A 12,248-nucleotide genomic window follows, 5' to 3' on the forward strand; every position below is an offset into this window, starting at 1 on the left:
GCATATGGCTGTTGGAAAAATTTAAGAGTAGCAATTTTCTTCACTTTCAATATAACCTGCATGCCATGAACTATCCATACAATACACAGTTTGTCAGATATGGTATTTGAGAGCAAATTTTCAAGGTTACTTTTCTTATATACAGATTTAACCTTCTGACAATTTATGTGGGAAAATGACACCCACTTTCTGCCAAACAGGGCCAATGCTAACCCCTTAGTCTGCAGACCATGGCAATTTTACAACCCCTAGTATTCCCACAACTATTTGATCTCCAAATATTTTAGCTTGATATCTGGGTATCAAAGTGGTAATTCTTTAAAACTTAGAATATGGTGTGCTCTACCTAATAATGGAGAGATTATCTCATGGACCTCAAGAAGGTAGGGACCACATTCATGATAGCATAACTTCCCTGTGGCAACTACAGCAATCTTACATAGAAAAGTAATATTAGGAGAGTATTGATTTAAGTTGTCTGCAGCCCAAAGTGTTTTGAAACAAGTTAATCACAACTGTCTATTTTTGCTCTTCCTGTGGTCTCTGCCTGTTTTGTTTGAACTGGAAAGGTGGAGAAGAGTGAGCATCCAGTTCTCCATGATCAGCCAGCAAGTCCTCTGTGGACTGGCCCAGAAAGCACACTTTGTGAATTTATACCTTAAACTTTTCCTTACTGTTTGTTTTCAGGTGGCAATAGTACTGATACATCTATGTCCAGTTCCATAATCATTAATTGGGTCTCTTTCAGCTTCATTAAGAGTTTCCAGATGTGATTCTATAGTAAATTAAGGGCCAGATCCTTAGCTGCTGGACATCAGTTTAGCTTCACTGAAGTCCAAGATACAGCAATAATTGCAATTTCAATGTGAACTCTTTATATAGTTCTAGAGCAGTTCACACCAAACATTTTACAGTGTTGATAATATACTTACATTAGTAAAGCAAAGCACAACAAGAAGGTTCTAGAAACAATTTTGAAGCAATTGAGGGTGATTGAGGAGAAGTAGGAGATGAGGAACTAACTACCCTTTCCTAGTTTGGTAGATTCTCAACTATAGGCCAAAATCATGTTGTTCCCTCCAGCTCCTGTGAACAAGGAAGCAATTTTGTTGTGGTTCCCCTCCACAGAGGAACAGGTAATAGAGAGCACCCCAGCATGAAACAGCATGGTTTAGCTGGGGATTGGTCCTGCTCTGGACAGGGGGTTGGACTAGATGACCTCCAGAGGTCCCTTCTAACGCTGATATTCTGTGATTCTATGAGAGCACTTAATCTATGACACCATACAGATGGGAGTTAAGGCTGAATAGGAGCTTGGTCTATCACCACAGAGATTCACTGATCCACCCTCTATAAAGGGGAAGCCAATGCTCTTGGCCAGATAAGAAAGCTTCCTCTAAAGGAAGAAGTCAAAATCAATTCCTAAGGGGGAACACTGAGTCTATGTATTTTGTCAAGTAGTTCTGGCTCATATAAAAATTAAATTTGAGGACTGGGATACCATGTTTTAAAAATTCCTAATGCTCCTTATAGGGCTACTTGTGAATCATTAGCCTAGGACTGACTAAAAGGCCAGAGCAGCTTGCAACTAGTCCTCCAAAGGAAGATAAACTCCATCTCCATAGCCACCACTAGCGTTTGCAAAGACTGCTCTAACTGTACCCCATGGATGTTATGATGAGGACTGCAGAGTAGGTTCTGATAAATGATAAGTGCAGGGAGCTGGTGAGTGCAGTTTTTTTCCAGAGAATGAAGAACAAAAAGTAGCAGTGCAATAAAACAAAGTCGTCTTTTTGCGGTTCAGGTGCTCTACTTACTTCATTACTCCTGGGGAAACTGAAAAGCTCTTAAAAATAGAAGGTGGGCAATCTCCTCTTTTCTTTCTAGCTGTGATACTCTACATGAATTCTTTATAATTGAACAGAGTAATTCATTTATAATTCATTGTCTACATCATTCATTTATAATGTAACATTTACTTCACCACAGCAGTTTCATAGTACAAATTTGTCTCAGATTAAAAGTGCACTTTTAATTTGTCTCGTGTAAAGCTACTAAGATCTATGGCATTCCTTTATCAAAGGAATTTGCTGGGTTTTTCCACATAGGCCCACTTCATGCCCTGTGTAATGTTCTTCTTTTTTTGTTGTCATTATCTCTGCAGCTGGCAGATAAAATGGTGCAGCTTAAAGGAGTTTGAGTCCAAAATCAATGGTAAGTATTCAGCACGGCATTTTTCTCTCCTACACAGGCAGACCAGAGTTTGTAATCAGCAGCACCTTCCTCTTTTTATCCTTCAAGCTTTGCCCCAAGATCCATGTTTTTTAAATTAATACCAAGCACTTGTATTAAAAATAAGACAAAATAAAATCATTCTGCGATTGCTGTAGTTTTTCTCTTTCATGCCCAGAGCTGGAGAATTGTGTGGAAAGTGATCCATCGTCCTCTGAACTGCAGAGTTCTCCACTTCCCTAGAAGTGTTACAGCAGAAATACTCTTTGCACACATGGATACTAATAACATATGTGTATTCCCACATGACCGAATTCACACTTGCATATCTGGGTAGGCGTCACCCCACAGGTCCTTAGCTGCTCTTCTCCCTACACCCTTCGTAACTGTAACCCTTCTGCCAGGCCAAGTTGATAGCAGCAAGGGCCGGGTTCAGTACACAGGGGCTCCCTCTCATCAAAGCAAATGCAAAACTGGCTCGAGCCCCCACCCGGTGACCTGGGAAAATCTTACACACCCCCGGGGCGCCTCAAAGAGGCAATACTTCCCACTTGCAAGCACAGAGTCTCGGTGTAGCAGAGAATCTTTAATAACATGAGGTAAACGACATCAGCATTAAATTGGGGAAACACCACAACTAGTGTTCATTAACCAAACCATGAGCAAAGATCCACCACAGCAAATTGGGCCACATCCTTTCCCTCGGGTTCTTGAGTCCCAGAACCCAAACGTCTCTTGAGTCCAGCAATCCACAAATCACCCAAACTCCAAAAAGTCCAGCCCCAGAGTTCAAAAGTTCATCTGTAGAGTGTTACTCCCCAGTCTGGCTAAAAATGTTCCTGTGTGGGGGGGAAGAAGTAAGGGGCACCTTACGCAACCTGAAGCTGACTGCCCCACAGGGCTCCGCTCTGCTGTCTCACAAACGGCTCCGCTCTGCTCTGCTCTCTCACGAACGGCTCCATGACATCAGGGCACAGCACTGCATTGTGCAGCTCTTCCAAATGTCCAAACCCTCCAGCTGTTTTCTTCCATCCCCAAAGATTTCTCCAGTGAGATTACAGTAGTCCCTCTGCACAACAGAGATTAAGGGATCAGGATGCAGAGGCATGATAAATAGGATCTGACTACAGAGCAGCTGTGGAGCTCTTCCGTGCCAGCTTCCATACCATCCTGACCATCCAGGGAACAGTACTGAGCTCCGCTGCATGGGGATGAGAAGCCTGTGCACCCTGACTCTCCAATACAGATTTACAATGAAGATTTACAAGCCAGAATTAAGATACCAGTAATGACAAAAACTGAGCTTTCCCCCTATTTTAAGTGCTTATGCAGTCTATATAATCAGTGTCCATGCACTTCTGTCTGGTCCTGTTATCCATGAAATATAAATAGCAGCAAATGACAGAAAGACAGTTAAATGGCAACAGCAACTGGGACATGATGGCATGTCCACTTTCTTCTTGCAGGCTTTTGCTTGAGTGGTGGGAGTACTGTTTGGATGAGAAATTTATTTGGGGGAGAAGGTCTCTTCTGTTTAAAGATGCAGGGGGTGTGTTTCCTTCTGGATTTTATTCATGTGCCCATGTTTTTTATGATTAGGTGCATTTTATACTTTACTTAGGAAACTAATTAATTTGATAAGTAAACTGCTGGTGCACATAAGATGAATCATTTAAGGGGTAGCACATAGTCAAAGCAAGTTTCACCATTCCTGGCTACATTTTTACAGGGACTGGCAGGTTGGGAGAACACATTATTATTAGAGATAGACTTACCAGTATTTTATTGTTTACTCAGAAGTCCCTCATACATTATAGCATGCCAGTATGTGTGTTACATGTTCCATAGTACGGAGTGTACTATACAGTGGGTCAGAGTTTGCAGGCCTTCCTCTGATAGAACTCCCATTGAAATATTATTTAGCTTGCCAGATCTTTAGAACAGGGACATAGGATGGAATGTTTCCCTGCATCAGTGTAGAGTTCCAATAAAGGGGTTGGGGAACAGGGTGGAGCAGCTTGTTCCCTGCTAATCCTTGGAATGCTGGGCTATCTTAACATGTGCCTGACTGCCCATAGCTCTTATGGGTTTTGTGGCAGAGGAGGAGTTGTAAGCATATGAGAGCCATGACCACATCCTCTTTGATTCCAGAATGTATCTCACTGTTCCTGAGATGCCCATGGTGGGGAAGGCTTTCTGTGATGGGGCTATTCCCTGAGGGGATTGCGGGATGAAGTTGTCTGGCAACCATCTATACTGGCTGGTGCAAAGTGACTGCAGGACAGCCACGAACAGGCCAACTGTTTCTATCGTCTTACATGTCTTATACTGACAGTGCTGTGTAAGAAATAAATAAGCAATAATGATGACTGCAGACTCAGGCTCCGTTCTGAGTCAATATCAAAAAGATTTTAAGTGGCTAAGCATGCAAAATTACAGGTTTCAGAGTAACAGCCGTGTTAGTCTGTATTCGCAAAAAGAAAAGGAGTACTTGTGGCACCTTAGAGACTAACCAATTTATTTGAGCATGAGCTTTCGTGAGCTATAGCTCACTTCATCGGATGCATACTGTGGAAACTGCAGAAGACATTATATACACAGAGACCATGAAACAATACCTCCTCCCATCCCACTCTCCTGCTGGTAATAGCTTATCTAAAGTGATCATCAAGTTGGGCCATTTCCAGCACAAATTCAGGTTTTCTCACCCTCCGCCCCCACCCCCCCCCACACACACACACAAACTCACTCTCCTGCTGGTAATAGCCCATCCAAAGTGACCACTCTCTTTAAAATGTGTATGATAATCAAGGTGGGCCATTTCCAGCACAAATCCAGGTTTTCTCACCCCCTCACCCCCCTCCAAAAACCACACACACAAACTCACTCTCCTGCTGGTAATAGCCTATTTCCCCTTGTTTTTTTCTACCCCCCCCCCCCCCAACGTTCTGGTTAAACTTGGATTTATGCTGGAAATGGCCCACCTTGATTATCATGCACATTGTAAGGAGAGTGGTCAGTTTGGATGAGCTATTGCCAGCATGAGAGTGAGTTTGTGTGTTGGGGGGGGGGGTGAGAAAACCTGGATTTGTGCTGGAAATGGCCCACCTTGATTATCATACACATTTTAAAGAGAGTGGTCACTTTGGATGGGCTATTACCAGCAGGAGAGTGAGTTTGTGGGGGGGGCGGGGCACGGAGGGTGAGAAAACCTGAATTTGTGCTGGAAATGGCCCAACTTGATGATCACTTTAGATAAGCTATTACCAGCAGAAGAGTGGGGTGGGAAGAGGTATTGTTTCATGGTCTTTGTGTATATAATGTCTTCTGCAGTTTCCACAGTATGCATCTGATGAAGTGAGCTGTAGCTCACGAAAGCTCATGCTCAAATAAATTGGTTAGTCTCTAAGGTGCCACAAGTACTCCTTTTCTTTAAGCATGCAAAGTTTCTTTTCAAACCACATCTGAAAACTTCCAACTTCTTAAGTCTTCAAAATAGGGCTAGAAACATCACAAGACCAGATATTTCCAGGTTCCAATTGGCCTGACATATTACAAGAACATGCTTTCTCTTTGTATTTCAGGTCTTCCACTTCATTGACACACCTAGATCTGATCAGTTACTAAAGGAAATGGGAGAATTCAGATTTTTTTAAAAATACAGCATGTAGCTTCCTTTTCATACAAACCGCCACCTAATTTGCCATTCAGTATCAATTTAAAATGAAATGTTAAGTCTAAACATAACTACCATAGGTATTACACTTAAAAATTACAATGTAAAAATATCTCCTTTGTACTCCACAGGCCTGTTCCCTGTTAATATTCAGAGTCGTATCTACTTATCCCATTGACATAAATAAGTTTATATTTCGTTTTTACTTCCATTAGCCACATGGAGCAAACTATGAAAGAATAGGTGGATTTGTTCTTCCTTTTATAGTATCAAACACATTGATTTACTAAATTCCAATCTGTCACATATCTCAAATCCCTGGTTGAGTTTGCAGGACAGGCCGTCAGAAAAAACATATTTCATTTGAAAACAGAGCACATTAGTATGGAAATCACTTTAGAGGCAATAAATGTAGAATGCACTCAATACTGTTTTTACAGAGCCACTTTTCAGAGCAGAACCTCATTTTCTACTGGCTCATCCAGTGTTTACTAATGCAAAACTGCAGCTGAATAGAAATGATGGGCTTCTGGAGATCCAGAAAGAAAGAAGAAGTGAGATTAATGAGTTGTAATCAGAATTTGACTCATTTCAGGACATGCAGATAAAGCAAAAAGTACCAGCATCAATTTATTTTAGTTACTTACAGATGCATACTGAATCCCTAAGTTTTATTCTAACATCAAGTTTTATTCTAACACCAAGAATATTGATCATAATCTGGATATTAATTTTATATCTTGGAAAGAAACATGATTTGCAGGCAGAAATCTGTTAATAAAAACAAACACACACACATCTGCATTACTGCTTTTGGTGTCTGGTTTGCTTTGGTTTTGCAATATACTGTAAATGAGATTATCTATCATCAGTAGTATATTAAGCATTTATAAGTTGCCTAGCACACATCTTACCATGCAAGCATAGACTATGTTGCCACTGTTTCCCTGCCACTTCTTTCTGAAATGTAGCAACACTAGAGTAATACTTTTTCATGTAAAGTATTTATGCAAAGAGCTACGAAACTTCTGGAGAGGGGTGATACAGCACAATTAATTGAAAAGCTCTAGGAAAGATCCTATGAAGTCATGCCCCCAGACTCTGCCAGTGCTCAATGCTTCTCTTGCTCAAAAAAACAATGTTTTTTTAAAAATGGGATACAGATTTTAAAGCTGAGTCTGTGTAGCCTCTACTCAAAAGCTTGATGACACACTCCTAGCCTAATTTCCAGTTACAGCCTCAGCATTTACTAAGAAAGACTCAGTGTCACCTTGAATTCCCAACTGTTGTCTGAGCTGCACTGGAATCAGAGAGGAAAAATATCATTTTTTGTCATCTGAGAAATATTACCTGACTGGAATCCTTGCCTTCTCCTGCTGACTTTACTTGTTCATGCTTTTGTCACCTCATGTACTGATTATCACCCATACCAGATGGTGTACCTGAACTTGTCCTGAAAAAAAATATTAAATGGTTCAAAATGCCGAGACAAGGTTAGTTACCAACACAAAGTATTATCATATTTCACCCATTTCTTGTGAACCATTACACTGATTTCCCATAAAATCCCAAATGATGTAAAAAAGATTGCCTTAACCTACAAGGTCCTTCATGGTTATAGCCACACTTATTTAACTGATCTTTATTCTCCTTATGTTCCACCTCATATTTTGTGGCCCTCTAGTATTCATTTACTAAATATCCCTAAATTCAGATTGGAAACAGGAAATTATCAAGGCCTTTATTAATTATACCCCTGGGGAATTGGCCTTCTCTGCCCAATACCATCAAATTTGCCTCCCTTTGTTCATTTTAAACTTAGTAATATCAGCACATTCGTCTTTCCATAAGCATTTCAATCAGCCTTCCTTAAACTCTTTAAAAAACAAACTTTCTTTGAACAGCACCTGCCCTGAGGGTTTTGTCAAGAAAGGCAATTATAAGCACATATGCAAGTTCTTTGGACCTGGAGAGAGAACCATATAACTTTACAGCACTACATAAAGGTTTTATAATAACGATTATTAATAGTGTATTGCTGTGTTGTAATCTCACTCCTACAACAAATAAGCACATTTATAAATAATCCTTGAATCCAATGGACATACAATGTATTTGTTGAAATAACATATGTTTATTTATTAAAGGTGAAATTCCCTTCTCTGGCATAAAACTGAAATAACTTGAGCTCTTTGTGGATGGAGTATGGAGGGTCTGGGAAGGTGAAATCCTCCTTTGGTTTAGGACCAGACTGTGGGGTCTCCACAATGTTCCCTCTAATTTTTGACAGGCCGTGTATGCAAAAAATTTCTTCTGTGCAAATTATTGTGCTTCTGTGCAAATTTTTGTGCACGCAGGGTTTAGGATCTGTGTGCAAGCGCCCATGAGCACAGCTTAGGGGGAACAGTGGTCTCCACCCCCACCCCATACTCATTACTGCTATTCTATCCCCACTACAACAGTTAGTGGAGCACCAAGACCACTGTATCCACATACATATGGATCCATATCCTTGCTTTGCCTACCTCCATCAGAGTCATCTGCAACATTCCATGAGGTGCATAGAGTATGTGACTGCTAGTAGCAAATATCCTCAACTACCAGTGATAGGAGTCAGGGGGGAGCTGGGGGGGGGGCTCTGATTTACTATAGATAATTCTTTCCCAGGTGTCTGGCTGGTAGGTCTTGCCCACATGCTCAGGGTCTAACTGATCACTGGTATCAGGAAGGAATTTTCCCCCAGGTCAGATTGACAGAGAGCCTGGGATTTTTTGGGCCTTCCTTTGCAGCATGGGACACGGGTCACTTGCAAGATTAAACTAGCATACATGGTGGATTCTCTGTAACTTGAAGTCTTTAAATCATGATTTGAGGACTTCAGTAACTCAGCCAGAGGTTATGGGTGTATTACAAGAGTAGGCGGGTGAGGTTCTGTGGCCTGCAATTTGCAGAAGGTAAAACGAGATTATCATGATGGAGTCTTTTGTCCTTAAAGTCTCTGAGTCTATGCGATCCCCTCCCACAGATTATATAGCCCCAATCCAGCAAAGCACATGTGTAACACCTGAAGTCAATGGAGCTACTCCTATGCTGAAAGTAAAGTACATGGTTATGTGCTTGATTGAACTCAGGCTTATGTAGGTCCAAAGTGGAGTGATGAGGTTTGCTTTGGTCCTCTTCACTACATTTGAAATTCATCCTGGTTTAGTACAGGGAAGACACGTTGAAGCACAACCATCTCATTGCCAAGGAGGAGGGTTCTGTGAAGAACACAGAAAGAAAGAAAAAAAGCCAAGAATGGTGGTAGCAGTATAACCATATTATTAAGGATACAATTTTGTCATGGAAATCACAGATTCTGTGACTTTAACAGACCTTAGTGACTTCTGGCTTCAGCCTCAGCCGCACTCAACAGTAGGGCTCTGGCTCAGGCAGTCAGTCCCCCACGCTGCAATGGGGCTCAGACAGTCAGCCCCATGCCACAGGGCTGGGGCTCCCATGATTTATTGTTTATTGCCCAGGTCCTGCCTCTGGTTTTAAAAAAAGCCCCATGCCAAAATTTTAAACATTACACATTATACAAAGCATTAACATTCAGAATTGAATTAAACAGTGTATAGCTTTCTGTTCATCGCCAAGTTAGATTTTTTTTTCATAAGAACGGCCATACTGGGTCAGACCAAAGGTCCATCTAGCCCAGTATCCTGTCTTCTGACAGTGGCCAATGCCAAGTGCCCCAGAGGGAATGAACTGGTAATCATCAAGTGATCTATTCCCTTTCACTCATTCCCAGCTTCTGGCAAACAGAGGCTAGGGACACCATCCCTGCCCATCCTGGCTAATAGCCATTGATAGACCTATCCTCCATGAATTTATCTAGTTCTTTTTCGAATCCAGTTATAGTCATATGTTGTGGGTGTGGGGGTCCCAGCTTGCCAGAGAGGATCTAAAAGAAAAAGTGTACTGTCCTGGACAGTGTTGAGGAGTAAAACCATTCAAGGCATTAATACATTTTAAGGTGCACATGGAATCCCAACACATCTGAAAAGCATTGTGCTGATAAGTAATTCTTCATGCCCTCACCAGTCTTGGACAGAGCTGGGCAAGTAATTCACAACAAATAATTTTGTTAAGAATGTCATCCTATACCCTCTATGCAGATTGTCTGCAAACAGACCATAAAATTTGCACATTATGGTTTTACTTCAAAATATTCATAAATTCTTCCATGATTTTTTTTTTTGTGGTGAAGGGTGGGTTGTTTTTTGTTTGTTTGCCTGCAGATCATTCACAAACATTTCATTTGGGATATTTGCAATTCATGCTGTGTTGGTTAATTATTGACAGGTGGTATTTTTTCTGTTCGCTGATTAGATAACATGTTGTTATGTTTTCTGTACATAAAGACTAGCCATATTCATTCACAGTAACCTGTATCATAAATTAAGAAAACACCAATACCAGAATACAGGAACAATCTGTAAGCAAGAAGGCCACATACTGGTGGATGGCAGAATAGACCACAGGACTGAATTCTGGCTGGGGGTATCTAGAGATCAGTACTTAAATTACCCTCACGTGATGAGATGGAGTGGTATCCCAGGAATTAGACTAAGAAATACTCTATAGGACACAGTTACTCTTGTACCCATCTATTGGATTGCCCTCTAGTGGCTGAATTAGATCTACTACTTTGATCTTCTCTAACCTCTAAGACTTGTAGCTAGGACATTTGCACCTTCTCTTTCCTACCAGCCCAAGTAAAGAATTGTATTTTATGTACTAGGACTGTGTGACCGTTCATGGGAACCCACCAAGAGTCTGTGGAGCGTAGTGGCTGGAGCTCCTACAGCACTTGTCTCCAAGCTTGTGGTGCATATAGCATGCCACCAGATGAACTGATGCACTTCAGCTCTCACAGGAACACCCTGGAGTCAGTTGGGTCAGTTCCAATACCTTATAAATAGTCCAGGAAGCATGCAATATTACTGTATTGGAGTATTGTATTAGAACTACAATTGAGCAAATACTTGATTTTTTTTTGTTTTTTTGGGGGGGTCAAACCAAAAAATTCAAGGGGGGGGGATTGGATTGGTTCGAACTTAAACAAAAAATTTTCAGTTTCTCACCAAAATGAAAAATTCAAAAAATAATTTGTTTGATTCAGTTTAAACCAAAACAATTTTTTGTCTGGTTTTTCATTTTGTTTCAGGTTGATTTTGGGTGTTTTTCACTCTTTTTCAAAATTAGCAACATTTCTAAATGAAACTCTATTTCAAGATGAAATGTTGAAACATTTACTACTTATTATTTGCCTAAACAAATTCACCCAGCTCTAATTATAGCAGAGTAGTGCTCTATGTAACAACATGTCTTGGTCTTGCCTGCATAGACAGACACACAGATATACAGAAGGTCAGACTAGAAGATCCTATATTCCCCACTGGCCTTAAAATGTATGGGTATGTCTACACTGCAAAAAAACACCTGCAGCTGCCCATGTCAGCTGGCTTGGGCTAACAGGGCTCAGGCTGCAGGGTTTTAAATGGAAGTGTAGACATTCAGGCTTGGGCTAGAGCCCAGCCTCTGGAACTGGAATGTCTACACTGCAATTTTATAACCCCTTAGCCCGAGCCCCACAAACTGAAGTCAGCTGGCATGGGCCAGCCGTAGGTGTTTTATTAAAGTGTAGATGTACCCTCTGAGGCCACAGGGAATACATTCTTTGCATCTCAGTCACAATATAGTTTTAAAAAAAAATTGCCAAAAGTATCTCAGCACTGAACTGGGGGATTTTTCTAATAGTTATTTTGGACATCTAGAGAACATTTTACACTTCATTTTCAGAAAGGCCAACTGTGAGAGTTTAACATTTGGATAGTGTCTCTTGAATGAAACCACATTATCTCACTTCAGTGTATAAACAATAAAGCAATAACATACCCAGTCACTTACAACACCTATGGGTTTGCATAGGGCTGTGACATCCCATTTGTTTGGATAGAAGGAGCTTTCATACCTCAAGTAAGATTGGCAAAGTGCATAAGTACTGAGCATACCTCCAGGAACAAATGACATTATTTTAATTTAATGCTTTTAGACCAAAAGATGATTGTGGTCTAACAAACTTTTGAGATTGCACACCTGTAGCTTTGTATTTAGAATTCTGTCTTGTTGCTCAATACATATTTTTTATTGAGAAGTCCAGATGGTGACTATCCACTTGGATAAGTCAACTCACAAGAATTTTAAAATTCATTTTCAAATATAGTATGGACTATTTTGTTGTTGAAAAACAACTTGATTTCTGGTCTTTGTAAATAAAAGAATAAATAGACAT

At 40.7% G+C, this 12,248-nt stretch overlaps 1 long non-coding RNA gene across 1 annotated transcript; it reads right to left on the reverse strand.

Moving 5' to 3' along the window:
• Window positions 1-2,914: 2,914 nt before the first annotated feature.
• On the reverse strand, window positions 2,915-9,147 carry LOC140912070 (uncharacterized). The gene is made up of 3 exons (XR_012159216.1): window positions 8,973-9,147; window positions 7,259-7,361; window positions 2,915-3,301 (listed from the first exon to the last, which is right to left on the reverse strand). It is a non-coding gene; the product is annotated as an uncharacterized LOC140912070 (long non-coding RNA).
• Window positions 9,148-12,248: the final 3,101 nt, after the last annotated feature.

The sequence above is a fragment of the Lepidochelys kempii genome, chromosome 5 (assembly GCF_965140285.1).
Source record: "Lepidochelys kempii isolate rLepKem1 chromosome 5, rLepKem1.hap1, whole genome shotgun sequence".
Taxonomy (NCBI): domain Eukaryota; kingdom Metazoa; phylum Chordata; order Testudines; family Cheloniidae; genus Lepidochelys; species Lepidochelys kempii.